Source organism: Sturnira hondurensis, unplaced genomic scaffold (assembly GCF_014824575.4).
Source record: "Sturnira hondurensis isolate 20B ecotype Veracruz unplaced genomic scaffold, ASM1482457v3 Scaffold0021795, whole genome shotgun sequence".
Lineage (NCBI taxonomy): Eukaryota > Metazoa > Chordata > Mammalia > Chiroptera > Phyllostomidae > Sturnira > Sturnira hondurensis.
This window is the reverse complement of record NW_028094426.1, coordinates 13185325-13200318: the sequence shown is the minus strand read 5'-3', so window position 1 is coordinate 13200318 and position 14994 is coordinate 13185325. Positions and strand designations below refer to the sequence as shown.

Below are 14994 nucleotides of genomic sequence, written 5' to 3'. Positions count from 1 at the left end.
AGAAAATTGAAGTCCAACCCTCAGAGAATTATTGTATCGGAGTTTACACCCATTTAACAGAACAAATAATGGGCTGTTAATGTGTTTTTAATACTTTAGTTGAAATAAATCCACACCCTCCTATCTTTTGCTCCGATTGCCTAGACCATCTGGTGAAAGCTTAAGCAATGGAGCCCTCTTAACCTCGTGGATGACAGATACAGCGAGACCTCGCCCAATAAACGTTATTCCCAGTCGGAGGAGCCCACGTGGCCTTTAGAGAAAGAACTGGGTTATGGTAAACACATACCAGAAAGAGTGCGACTTGTACCCAAGAACTACCTGGAACACAGAACTATTTGGCCTCCTTTGCCTCTAGGGTCCAAGCAAACGTGGGGTATAAATTCCTAGTGCTGCTCTTTCTTAACCGAGTTCACCGAGTTCCTGTGCGCAGTATGGCAGAGGCAGCTCCCTCTTTGGCGACAGTTTCGTAAAGGTGCCATGGAAAATAGATGATATTATCATATGTAACTCCAGTGTCTGGTCTCACAAAAACTCCTTTTTTGGCATTCCCTATTTCCCCAAACCACTTACCTATTTATTTTTTCCTGGAGTTATGTTATGGGGCTGTGTGCTCCACATCAGGAGGGTAACTTTCAAGTGTAACTCACTATGTTTCCACTGGTTAGCACAACACTGAGTATAGAGTTGGCATTCGGTACATGTTTACTAAATAAGAACAAAAAGACCAAATTGTTCCAATCTGAATTACTTATCAATGCCTTCATTATCAGTAATTACGAAACCATCCTACGTTAGTACTTTCTCAATCCAGTCATGAAAACTACTAATTAAAGGAAATTGATCTGGTCTTAGAAAAAATATCAAATACAAGATTTTTTACTTTTCCATGCATTTCATCAATATTTTTAAAAATTACATACTCTTAAATGTTACCCATATATCAGTTTGACTGCTATATAGAGCATACAGTAATGTTACATACAAGGTCTGTCTAGAAGGTATCCAGCCACGTTGTATGAAAAGTAGTGACTTTTACTGAAGAACATACGGATACAAGATATAAGAAACGTACATAGGACAATGATGCCTCGGTCCGATTCAGAGAAGGTGCTTTGGGACCTCACACAGTTCTTCCAAACACCATCAGCTGTCCTATAGTATTTTCCTGAATCTCATCAATGGTCTGAAATCTCTTCCCTTCCAAAGGTGATTTTAGTTTGGGGAAAAGGCAGAAGTCACAGAGTGCCACATCTGAGCTACAAGGGGACTGAACTGCCTGGGCAATTTGATGTTTTGCAAAAAAAGCTCTGCACAAACAGGATGCACGAGCAGGTGTATTGTGATGATGAAGCTGCCAATCAACCATTGCCCAAAGCTGTGGCCTTCTGAATCATCCAAATAGTTTCCACAGAGGAAGGTTCAAGCTTAATGCAAAATCTGCTGCAGATTCGTTGCTCTACTCGCTCAGTTATTTTGATGCAATGGCCACACAATGTGCATGGCACTCAATGGCGTCTACCCCCACCCCCACTGACTAGCACAGTGTAATTGTCATTGTCCACGCATGCACATTCCAGTCCACTCTCCTTGTCTGCCAGGTTACATAGATGTCGAACAAACCATTCTCGTTATATTAACAATGGCTGGACTTTTTCTAGACAGACCTCTTATTTGTGAATAGTTAAGAAAAATATTGGTCTAGCCCTCATCTGTGTGGCTCAGTTGGTTGGATGTCACCCTGCAAGGCGAAGGGTCAATGGTTCAATTCTCAGTCTGGGCACGTGCCTGGGTTGCATGTTTGGTCCCTGGTCAGGACATGTGCATCCAAGAGGCAGCCGATCGATTGTTTCTCTCCTTCTCTCCCCTTCTTCCCCTCTCTCTAAAAATAAACAAATAAAAATCTTTTTTAAATGCTAGTCTAAAATTTGTTTTAAATTAAAAACACACTGGTCTAATTATAAACATGGTTAAATGATTTCTTGATTTTTTTAGAGATTAGAGTTGTAAAATTAAATTAGAAGCATGATTTATTCTGGTGAGGACTTGCCACTGACTTTCTTATCCAACAAAATGATTATCATTGCTATTTACTGTGCAGAATTGGACTGCAAGAAAAAACAGCTTGAATTCTTTAAACTCTGGTCCAATATTCAAGCCCTTCGAATGTACACATGTATATATATACCAATATTCCCCCTTGGAAGATAAGTCATAACTAACATGGGTAGCCTCCAAACTCTGGAAGGCCCTAAAGTAATTACAGATGCATCCTGGAATTTCCTAGAATTTGTCCTGGAATGGCTCCCGAATCTACTTATTTTCATCCAAAAAAAGCAGTGAGCAGCTGGGAGTTCTTGATATTGTGCTAAATCTAGAGAGAATTAGTTAGAGCAAACATGATCTCTATTGTTTTAATAATCATAAGTAGGAAACAACGTGGCTACAAATACTCATAAAGTCATCCATTCCGTCACTCAACTAATTCGTGCACATGCTCATTAGCATATGTTTACGAAGTACACACCAGCTGCCAAAGCAGTGCATGGTGAGTGTTCGATGTTGATCAAGATGAAGCTTAGTCTAAGGCTTTTTTTCATGTGGTGTTTTTCTATCATTTCCAGTGTAAAGAAATGTTATTAATTAAATTGGAGCTTAAGTGGAACAAAAGAAGAATCATGATATAATAATTGACAATAGTCATTTTTATTGTATATTGATTATGCTATTACAGTTTTCCTGATTTCCCCCTTTGCCCCCTCTATCTAGGCAGCCCCCCACTCCCTCAGGCCACCGTTGTTCGTGTCCATGAGTCATGCATATAAGTTCTTTGGCTACTCCTTTTCCTATAATATACTGTATATTCCCATGACTATTCACTAACTACCAATTTATACTTGTTAATCCCCTCATCTCTTCACCCATTCTCCCCCTCTCCCTCCCATCTGGTGACTTTCTGAAAAATAAGTTCTTTTCTCTTGCGTTTAAGAGGCTCTCTTTGTCTTTAACCTTTGGGCTTTTTAATAATGATATGTCTTGGAGTGGGTCTCTTGGCATCCATCATAATTGGGACACTTTGTGCTTTCTGGACTTGCACATCTATTTCCCCCACCAAATTAGGGAAGTTTTCTTTCCCTATTTTTTCAGATAGATTTCCGATTACTTGCTTTTTTTTCTTCTCCTTCTGGCACCCCTGTGAAGTGATTTTTGGACCTCTTAAAGTTGTTCCAGAGGCTGTTTATACTATCCTAATTTGGGGGGGATTTTTTTTTCTTGTTATGTGTGGTTGTTTTTCACTTCCTTATGTTCCAAATCATTGATTTGATTCTGGCACATTGATTTAAGTAGAATAGCTTCATCCGCTCTACTGTTGTTTCCCTGTAAATTGCTTTTTATTTCAATTAGTGTATCCTTTGTTTCTGACTGGGTCTTTTTTATGTTTGGTGATGTTTATGTTTATGCTAAGTTCCTTGAGCATCCTTATAATCAGTATTTTGAACTCTGCATCTGACAGATCGGTGCTCTCCATTTCATTGAGCTCTTTTTCTGAAGTTTTAACCTGGTCTTTCATTTGGGCCATGTTTCTTTGTCTCCTCATTTTGGCAGACTCCTTGTATTTGTTTCTATGTATTAGGTAGAGGTTCTTTCACTCTGTGTCTTGATAGTGTGGCTTAATGTACTTGGTGTCCTGCAGAGTCTAGTGGCACAGCCTCCCTTATCACCCAAGCTGGGGACTTGAGGTGCGCCCTCTATGTGCTCTGAGTACACCCTCCTCTTGTAGTTAAGCCTTGGTTACCGTTGGCATTTCAATGGGAGGGATTTACCCAGGCCGGTCAGCTACAAGGATTGACTGTGACCACTGGCCATCAATCCTCACCCTCGATTGAGGATCAGCTGTGCGGGGGCAGGGTGGTGGTACTCTCACATGGTCTGTAGCTGTCCACTAGGTATGTTGGTCCTAGGGTTTTCTGGGTGATGCAAGCCAAGGTCAGTCCTGACCTGTGTTTTGCCTGGGGCACCCTCCCTGAGCTATAAAGCAATCTGAGACAGCTGCTACCTGTGCTGGACTTGGAGATTCCCAGACAAAGCCAAGCTGTGACTCTTATCTGGCTGCCTCCAGAGCTCACTGAAGCCAGCTGTTGCTTGTTTGATAGGATTTAGGAGCCAAGGCCAGTCATTCCTATGGAAAGGCAGCTTGGGTGGCCCCTTAAGTCGGTGGGGTAGAGCCTCTGTGGATCTCCACAGTGTTAGCCAGGTTGATGGAGTCTCAGATGTGACACATTGAATCCACTAGCACTCTGAGGGGAGGGCTCAGCAAAAGGACAATAGCCTCTCCTTGCTCTGATGCGGGATGCTTCAGTTTCTCCCTATGGACCACTGGCACCCTTCTAGCTGCTGCCCTGGTGCTGGAGCTCAGAGGGAGCAAGTCCGAGAAGGTGAGTCCCTGTGCGGGTTCCCCAGGAAGAACTGCTTAGGGGTCCATCGGCCTCCTCCACCAACTCAATCCCTGCTGGTTTTCACAGTCAGAAGTTGTGGAGACTTATCTTCCTGGCACTGGAAATCTGGGTAGGGGGGCCTGGTGGGTCTGGGACTCCTTGCTCCAGAGATATCCTTTCCAAATCTATACCCACAAGGGTGTGGGGCCAGCCCATTCTGCCTCCATGCCCCTCCTACCAGTCTGGATGGAAATGGTTTCTTCAGTTCTGTAGTTTTCAGACTTCCATTCAACTCAATTTCTGATGGTTCTGAGTGATGGTTCTATATATTTTAGTTGTGATTTTGCTGTGTTTATGCAAAGATGTTAGCCATGTCTGCTTATGTCACCATCCTGACTAGAAGTACTAAACCCAAGCTTTAGTTTTTCACTTTCAAGAAAAAATATGTATCTTTTCTAGTTTGGATATAGTACTTAGCAGTGAGTTTCAATGAGAGGAATGTATTTAGTCTAATGTAAAATTGAAATGCTATTTACAAGCAGCAAGGGAATTCCAAAAAAAAATCAGGATACAAAAAAAGGTTGATCAAAATTGGCTTCCAATGTATTAGACTATGTGTGGATTTGTAATTGCATCATTTAAGCCATATTACATGGAATCAGATTCAGCATCGCACTGGAGAAGGAATCCTACACTCTTTTGGAGTGGTCTTCCTGAATTAAAGTGCGGCATCACCATAATCTTCCATGGCAGATTCCACACAAGACACAGAGGGCTAAGGACTGACTCAGTCTGCTCAAGCACTCTACCTGCGGGCTGGGTAGTGAATTGAAAGGTTGCCTCTAAGCACCAACTCATCTTATTCTCCATATCTTCCTCTGTGTTGTGCTATCGCTCATGGCTACATTCCTATCGATAACGGGGTTTTGAGCAATTCTTGTATCGGTATCTCCAGCTACTCAGACTCACCCACTCTGAGCTCCAGCACTGGGGTAGCAGCTTGAGAGGCACCAGTGGTAGCACAGCAGTCGTTTTAAGCAATGACTGATATGCTCAGGCAGACAAAAGCCACTCAGTTCCTAGTGGCCTTTGGGGGTTAGAACTTGCACAACTGTTGGGAAGGGCAGGCAGGGGAAGAGAAAGTCAGAGGCTCCACTGAAGATTTCTAACTCCAGCCCCAAAGCCGGTAGCTCTCAGGAGCATCTTCAAGCCACTAGAGTCACAAGATCTCTGGAAGGCTCTTAACCATTCTGGACTAGAGCCAAGTTTTGTGAACCTTATAGCTTATGCAATTTATAGAGCTCCCTTTAACAAGAAATGGGATAAAATTATGTATATAAAAACCACTTCCACTTCCACCAAGATGGAGGCATAGGTGGAAACACTGCCTTCTCCCACAACCAAGTTTGGATACAACAAAAGTTTTGGTGAACTAACACACACCCAGAGGCCAGAAAACCGAATTATATGGAAGTCCGACAGCTACGAACCGTTCAACGAGGACGGTAAGAGGTGGAACCAGCAGTGGAGCTGGGTCAGGCAGGGCAGACCTAGGAGCGCAGGCAGCCCAGAACTAGTCAGGGCAGACTGACCAAGGTCGCACATTCGCGTGCAGTGAGACGGACCACACAGGCCCCAGGGGGCAAACCCAGTGGTGGAGGGCTGACAGCGGTGGCACACTCGCATGCCGAGGAGTGGGGCGCGTGGCCCTGGTGACGGTGGTGGCTGCGGTGCTGGTGGGGGTCGCGGCAGTGGCAGCGGCGGCGGGTGCCGGAGGGAAGCCATTGTCCCTCTTTGACCCCGCCCCCACATATGACGTCACAACCCAGCGACTGAGTTGCCCTGCTCTGGTGAAAACCTTGGGCTCCGTTCCTGCTACTTAACAGGCACAAACAGCCCAAAGGATGGCTCAAGAAGAACTCAAAGTCCCAGAGCCAATAACTCTAAGCGACCAACAGATTGCCAGGCTCTCAGAAGCCCAATTTAAAACACTATTTACCAGGATGCTCACAGAATTGGTAGAGTACAGTCACAAATTGGAGGAACATATGAAGGCTAAACTAATTGAAATGAAGGGAGATATCCAGGAAACCAATAGCGATGGAAAGGAAAATGGGACTCAAATCAATGGAATGGACCAGAAGGAAGAACGAAACATCCCACCAGAAAGGAATGAAGAAATGAGAATTCAAAACAATGAGGAGAGGCTTAGGAACCTCCAGGACATCTTTAAACGCTCCAACATCAGGATTATAGGGGTACCAGAAGGGGGAAGGAAACAGCCACGAGTGGAAAATGTATTTGAACAAATAATAAAAGAGAACTTCCCCAGTCTGGCAAAGGAAATAGACTTCCAGGAAATCCAGGAAGCTCAGAGAGTCCCAAAGAAGTTGGACCCAAGAAGGAACACACCAAGGCACATCATAATTACATTAGCCAAGATTAAAATGAAGGAGAGAATCCTAGAAGCAGCAAGGGATAAGGGGACAGTCACCTACAAAGGAGTACCCATCAGACTGCCAGCGGATTTCTCAAAAGAGACCTTACAGGCAAGAAGGGGCTGGAAAGAAGTATTCCAAGTCATGAAATCCAAAGACCTACAGCCAAGATTGCTTTATCCAGCAAAACTTTCATTTAGAATGGAAGGACAGATAAAGTGCTTCTCAGATAAGGTCAAGTTCAAGGAGTTCATCACCACCAAGCCCTTATTATATGAAATGCTAAAGGGACTTATATAAGAAAGAGATGATGAAAAATATGAACAGTGAAAGGACAGCAAACACACAGTTATTAACAACCACACCTAAAACAAAAGCAAACCAAGAGGACAGCTAGATCAGGAGTGGAACCATAGAAATGAAGAACACATGGAGGGTTAGCAACAGGGGAGTGGGAGGGGGAGAAGGGGGGAGAAGGCACAGAAAATAGCATAGATGGTAGGTAGAAAATAGATAGGGGGGAGGGTGAGAATAGTGGGGGAAATATAGAACCTAAAGAACTTGAGACACGTGGTTATAAACTAAGGGGGGGAGAAGGGTGGGGGAGGGAGTGTGCGGGTGGAGGGGAATGAAGGGGGGGAATAGAACAACTGTAATGGTATAATCAATAAAATATATTAAAAAATAAAAAAATAAAAATAAAATAAAATAATTAAAAAAAATAAAAAAAAAACACTTCCAGAATCCTAGAAAGTATCCATGCAAGAAAGGAGCCCTCAAGTTTAAACTTTATTAGCTTCACTGTGAGTCCACCCACATCAGCCGTCTCAGTCAGCGACGTAGATGCAGAAGTTCTTCAAGAAATTTATCTGGAAGCAGTGTTGAACCTCCATCTACACACATATCTTCCTGTAACTGACTCTGGAAAACAATGGTCTCCTTCTCTCCCATTTTCTAACTCTTGAACAAGTGCCTCTCATTTACAGACTCAGGCCTAGAACCGTAGAGGGAAGGCGTTCTAGGAAATGTAGTTTTTGCCTTTGAGAAAGCTAAGGTAGGTGCTGAGTTGAGAAAGGACTACCCAGCATATCTCCCTAAGGGAAAAAAAATGCAATTAGTAGACCAATAAGACTGAGGAGACTTGAATCCATTCAAGAGACTAGAGCTCAAAGTATGGAAGCATCACTCTATTAGTAATGATAATAGAGGATAAACATCAATGATAGACATCGATGGGATGTCTATGGGGAACACTGATAAACAGTGAAGTATTTAATCTAAACCTGCTTGATGCTAAAACAACACAGAAAGGAAATGGTCAGTTGGAAATACTAAAGTAGAGGACTAAGAAAGCCAAAGTTTTTTCATGATCTTTGTGATGTTCGGTCGAGAGGGTACCCTGATTATAAGACTCTGTTTGGCATTCGCTGATAATGCATTCAACACATTTATTGATCACATTAGGTGTAATCAGCATACAAATCAAGACCAGAAAACCCTATTATTCAAGGACCTTATGGTCCAGACCAGCACTGTACAAATGAAATATAATTTGAATCCCAAATATGACCCACACATCCAATTTTAAAATTTCTGGCAACCAAGTGATTGATGTTTCTCTCACTTTCTCCTTTCCCTTTTCTCTAAAAATAAATAAATAAGATATTTAAAAAAATACTTCTGGCAGCCAAAATAGACAAGTAAAAAGAAATAAATTAAATTAATTTTCATACATTTTACTTAACACCATATGTCCAAAATATATGTTGCCATTTTAATATTTAATCAATATAAAATTATTAATGATATATTTCCCATTCCTTTTTTCTTGTTTTGTCTTCAAACTCTGGTGTACATTTTAAACTTACAGCGCATCTCATTTTGGACTTGCCACATTTAAAGTGATCCGTATGGTTGGTGGCTACCATGTGAGTTGCACAAGTCTCCTAGGCAACTAGAAGCTTACACTGAGCGATTCTCCAGAAGCCCACTGTGGAAAAGTTCTGGCCCTTTCATTTGGACCGCACATCAGTCTGTGACAATCCATCAGTACAGTGCTACCTGTTGGTCTTGCTTGACTTCCTATAGCATATAATAACCAAGGAGTTTACATGAACCATTATTCCATAATTCTGAGTAGCTATATGATGGTGTCACTGATAAGCTTCAGGGTATAGAAACAAAGTTAATTTACAGTATCTCTTCTATGCTACCGCTGCCTTTGCAGACATACTCTTTCCTTTATTATCTTTAATACAGGGTTCGGCACAAACAATGCTGCTTTTTTATTATAAAATCATATGCATGAAATTCTGTAATATAACAATATCACACTTAAGCACATCGTATGACATTGTAGGTAAAGTGTTCAAATGAAAACTATAAATGATTACACCCATGTTGTTACCCCACCAACCACACTCATGCAGGCGCTACTTCTGCTGGACCCTGTATATATATATAGTGCTATACCAAAGTGCAGATATAATGACCTTTCTTTATTTTCAGTAAGAAAACTGAGAGGAGTAGGGGACTGCCTGTGACTTAACCATCTTCTATGGGAAGCTGGATTTAGGATTTGGAAAATGTTGCACCTCTACATCTGAGGTTATTCGGAGGGGATAGCAATTACTGGGAAGTTTTTAAAATGCACAGAAGATTTTTAAAAACATGATTATTTCAGCATACCTTCATTTTTATATAAAAGTTTCAGCTCCTGAAAGACTTTGTTGTGTTATTCTTTCTTCTACTGTTTTTATCTAAACTATCTAGATAAATTCTTGATGTTTCTCTAAAGACTAGCAGACTGGCTTACTTTTGGTTGAAGAACTTGAAAAAATTGTATCATAGATAAATAAAGACTGGAAAGAAATGTTAGAAAGTATCCATTTCAACCCTATTCATTTTACAAGTGAGAATCAGGAAGGTCTCCAGCTTTCTCAAACTATAGCATCGATTCATTGGCAACAGCTAGAACCAAACCCAAGTCTCCTTACACGCTCAGCTTTTTGTACTACACAATTCTGTTAGAAAAAAATTCCCATTCTCTGGCATTGGGTCTTGTGTTTTTTTTAACTCTCCTCTTTAATTAAGTATGTAACTGGAAGTTGGTAAAATGTAAAAAATATGCAGAGAAATTTGTACACATTCTGAACTCACCTCAGAAATAAGTCAACTGAGCAAGGCTCTCTGGCCACTGTAAGATATTGATATCTTTCCAATTGGGACCCTTGGAGAAGAAACCAAGCAGCTGTGTGAAATGTTGTTTTATAACACTTTGGAACTAACGCTCTGAAACAATTAATAAAGTACACTTTCTTCTTTCCTAAAAAACATTCTTTTGTCTCTCTCTGCACAGATTATGTCTCTTTTTCTCCCTGTTTTAACCCACTTTCCCCATTTATGTTCTCCCTCTTTATTACTTTCTTTTATGTCCTCACTTGTTTAGGAAAAGCCCATGCAGTATATAATCTGAATTCTTGTGTAGAAGATCTAATGTCTGATTTTGGGGGTAGATATGATAATTCTGGAAAATAAATCCTCAACAACAGCAACAAAAAAGACTAAAGGAAAAGCACCCAATAGATGTCTTCTTCAGCTTTTTCTCTTCAAAATTCTCCTCTAGAGAGGAGGTGGGCAGGGGGGAGCAATAGGGGAAAAATGGGGACAACCATAATTGAACAACAATTAACTTTTTCATGAAATAATAAAACAAATCAATGTTCCTTCTCTTTAGTTTGAATTCTGCCTCTTAGTCAGATTTTCACTTGATCACTATTAGCGTCCTTAATTGTTCACTGTAATAATCTAATCAGGACTCATTTTAAGGAGATAGCTGTTTAATTTGATTTTGATAGTTTCCTAACATGGAAACTTTGGAATAGAAATTGAGAATGGAGAAGTTTGAGAGGGTAAAGAAGACCTCGCTCCTAATGAAATTGCAAGAGAGAAAGATCAGTCAAGTGCCATCAGAGTTTTGACTTCCAGATGGTAAGGTCACAATATTGAAGAAAAAATATGGGTGTAATACAAAAAGTATCATAAAGTAGCAATATTTGCCAGTGTAAATCTGAGTGTGTATTTATTTTGATATTCAAACTAAATAAGAACAAGGAGTTATATCTACCTCTTCCAGGTGTTTAGAACTCTAGAAATCTTACTGCGAAATCTTACTTCCAGGTGCAAGCAAAGTATTGCTAGTCCTCTTCCTTTTATTCTGCCTTTACCTGAATCCCATGCATTTATCACTATTGATGGTGGTCCTTTAATAAGAATAAATTTGGGGGGACAGAGTTTGAGCAAAAGTAAATGATAGGATAACTTGTATCCTTGAGGTGATCATTTACAATTACAGATAAACATAAATTTCCAAATACATATCCACCTAGCAATGCTTTGCTTTGAGGCATGGAATATATTTTCAAAATTGCTTTAGTAAAATGCCTTTTTTCTTTGTTTGTATTTCTGTTTAGGAAAATTTCTTTTAGTAGTAATTTTCAACATCTTGACTTTCAAGCCAGTTTTTTCTTCTCTTTGGCTTTTTATGCCCCTTAAGGTAAAAGCGGTAATAAAAGAATAGTTTGTTAAATATGGAAGAACTTTAGAATTTTTAAAGGAGAAAGTAAAGGCTTTAGTGTCTGACACTATATCCCACAGTAAAAGTTTCTATAAAAAATGAAAAACTTTAGAGTTGTGAAATGCTAATAGGAAAAATTTGAACTAAGAAAGGCTAACTTTAAGAAAACAAGATTGCAAGAATCAAGTGGAATGGTTTGATTTGTCTTGAGGCAGTTACTTTGTTTTGGTGGTTGTGGGGGGTGAATTTTGTGTGTGTGTGTGTGTGTGTATGTATGTATGTATGTATGTACGTGTTATATTATTATTATTAAATCCCACAAGGCTGAAAACATGTCTTCAGGATGATGGACGATATAGAGATGTATGTTATGGTAGAAGAAACAAAGAAGAGAAATATGAGATGCATTGACTCCCTGAAGAAAGCCACAGGCACAAGCTGCCAGCAGTGAGCAGGGCTGTGGAGGACGGGATGTTGTAGGTGTCACCCGCTCATAGGGCGGCCACAGCCGGAACAGACTCAGTAGCACACAACACACACACGTGATAGTGGAGACAAATCTCACGGTTTGACTGTGGCCCCTCCCATGCTCCTGTATCTCAATTTCATGAGTTTCTATTCAGAATCAGGGTTTATAATCTATAAACATAGTGAAACGAAGTATTGTCCTAAAGTTAAAGAGTGGAATCTGATATTTACAGGGACCTAGAAGGCACACTGGTGTCCAAGAAAGAAGGAGGCCCTTTTATTTGAATTTCAGTGGTGTAGAATAATGCTAGCCAGCTATTTTGCTATCTTGAACAAGAGTAAACCAAAAGAACACAAGTTGTACCGAAAAGGATCTCTAACTGTGAGATGGTGAGAAATTCATGTGGCAAAATGACTTTGATGTGTCCCTGTTTGAGAAGGTTCTGAAGACAATTTTTGTGGGCAAGATGTTGGTAGCTGGATGTGGTCTTGACTCAAAACAAAAGCCCACCGTGATGTGCTCACTTGGAGTTTCATTACCCAGGTCCAGCAGGAGCAGGAATCGGCTCTGGAGAGAGATGCACACTTCAGCGTCACTCAACTCATAGCTTAGGAAACAAGATTCACTCTGGCCACTCAACAGGTATAACTGGGCACACCTTAGCCCTAGTATCTGATCTCAATATATTCAGGTCCTTCAAGATTAGTTGGCACTTTCCTGACCTCTATTTTGACTGAAACTCTTAAGCAAGCTGTACATACCTGCAGAAACAGGCCAGAGTGCTGTTTGAAGTGGAAGTCTGTCGACAAAATGCTGGATTGGAACCAGCATTTCCTTCTGGAGGAAAAGGACCCCTTTTCCTCCAGAAGGAGACCGCACTCGTATAGAGAGTACATTTCGTAATCAGAGGACCTCTCTCAGCCCCCTCTCAAACAAAAAATGGAAAAGAGAGATAAAAACATCTCCAACAACAAGACTTTATTCTGTTCAGTTGACCCATTTCTTCTGCATTTTTATTATTTCATTTGTCCTTAGCCCTAGTCCGGTTCGTTTCTGAATCCATCAGGTTCTCAGATCTTTCTGTCATGTGTTGTTTTCCGTACTAGTGAGGGGGGCACCACTGCCCAAACACTAACAGGAGGCATCGTTGCTCTGGTATCTATCACGATCTAGGTACTGAACAGGGGCCTCACACTTATCACGCCTGATCCTTACACCAGCTCTGCGAGAGTGGCGCTGTTCTCCTAATTTTACAGAGGAGATAATAGAGTAGTTACGGTCTCTCAAGGTCCAAGCCAGGACCATCTATTCAACTCTGCAACGATGCCTCCAGTGGCTCTTATTCATATAGATTATGGGAGGATACCAGCTCTGGAAGTAACCTAGCATTTCTTCAGAGAGGCATGTTTGTCTGAAAACTGTAGATGAAATTATATCATGGTATAGTTATCTCCCTCCTTCTCTCAGGTCCCTCCATTTCTATCAAACTTTTTTTTGAAGCTGTCTTCACATTAAGTATCAATGGTTATTTTTATTGGTAGTAATTGAACAGTGTTGTTGCAATTTGTGAAACAGTATGTTGTGTTTTGTAAAAAGATTTCATGAAATGGCGGGTCCTTTAGAAACCTTCCTTTCTCTTTTGCCCCATCTCTGTTGTCTCGGCTCTCCTCTGGCTCAAAAAACCCCACGCTCAGAAGTCCTCAGGTGGAGGTGGTATTGTGCTGAGGAAGGATGGCGGGGATGCTGCAACTTTGCCTCCTCTTGTGGGCTATTATTCATGAGATGAGGAAGGCCATTCTGGTCCAAGCGCTGGTCCTGGGAAGCCTGGAATGTGACGTGATTGTGCCACACGCCCCCAACCCTGTTTTCCAAGGCAGAACTCCTGGCACTGGAAGCCCCCAGTAAAGAATGACTGAGTGCATTAAAACAGATGGGTTCATGTCAGTAACAGTCAGGGCCCCGGAGCATGGACGCCTCAAGGTAGAGGACAGGGGATTCCTCCAACAGTTAAAGCCAAGCTGGAGGAAGGACTGGGACAAACATGTAGGACGGCCACAGGGACCCTATTGGTGGAGGTCTTTAATGTGCCTGGAGGTGATGCTCCATTGTTGGATCTTGCTGTAGCCCAAACTCTACACAGGACCTGCTGTTTCTGTGCCAACCAGAGAAGTGTAAGTGGAGCAGCTGCCAAGGAGAGCAGAGCTTTGTCAGGTGGGCGATGGGCTTCTCAGTGTTGGCGCTGGGTCTGTTGGGCCTTGCCACTGGTGAGCTCTCCTGGGTGTGGATAAAGAAGGGGGTGGGGGGAGGAAAATGCTTCAGAGCCTCTCTTCCTCCCAACTCACATTTCTGATCAGCAAACCAGGAGATCCAAGCAACTTCCAAAAGAAACTTTGTGGTCATCAAAACCACTTCACTGTCTTCACTTTTTTGTTGCTCCTTTCTTCATCCCCTGACACCATTCATCTTATCCGGGATTCCCTCATTCTTCTTTTAGTTTAGTCCCTAACTGTTTTATGAGAATAATGTTCAGACACATGCAAGCAAAAGTGAGGAGGGGAAGAGATATATGTGGAGTATAAGTGATGAGTCTATTGCTACTTTTCTGTCTTTTCACACACTGATTTTCATATATATATATATATATATATCCATTTCTGTCTTACATGCTAGGATTAATCTCAATTTCCCCTTCTGCTATAATAACCTAATACCGTATAAATTTCTAATTTGATGTAGGCAAATTAAATTACATGTTATTTACATTGCAATAGAAGAATAAGAGACAATTCTGAATTTGTTTCTGTAATTTTCTTTTTTTCTTATTCCAAAAAGGAAGCCAAGATATTGCCATGTGGTAGTTTATAGGACTGAAGGCCAAAACTGACTCAAGAAGACCCTTCTTTATGCTGTGAAAATCCAAGCCCACTGAAGATGGTGAGCCAGGGCATTTGAAGTGGCAGGGGAGGAGAGCTGTTGGCTTTGTAAGGAGAAATGCAAAAGCAGAAGCCAAGGCAAGATTCTCAAACCTAGGAAAGGGATGATAGCTTACTGTGAGTCAGTGGGACTGTCATCTGC

General features: G+C 41.3%; 1 pseudogene; it reads left to right on the top strand.

The window, feature by feature from the left end:
• The window catches only part of LOC118978416 (60S ribosomal protein L4-like), a 47613-nt pseudogene that overhangs the window by 738 nt on the left and 31881 nt on the right, over window positions 1-14994 (top strand).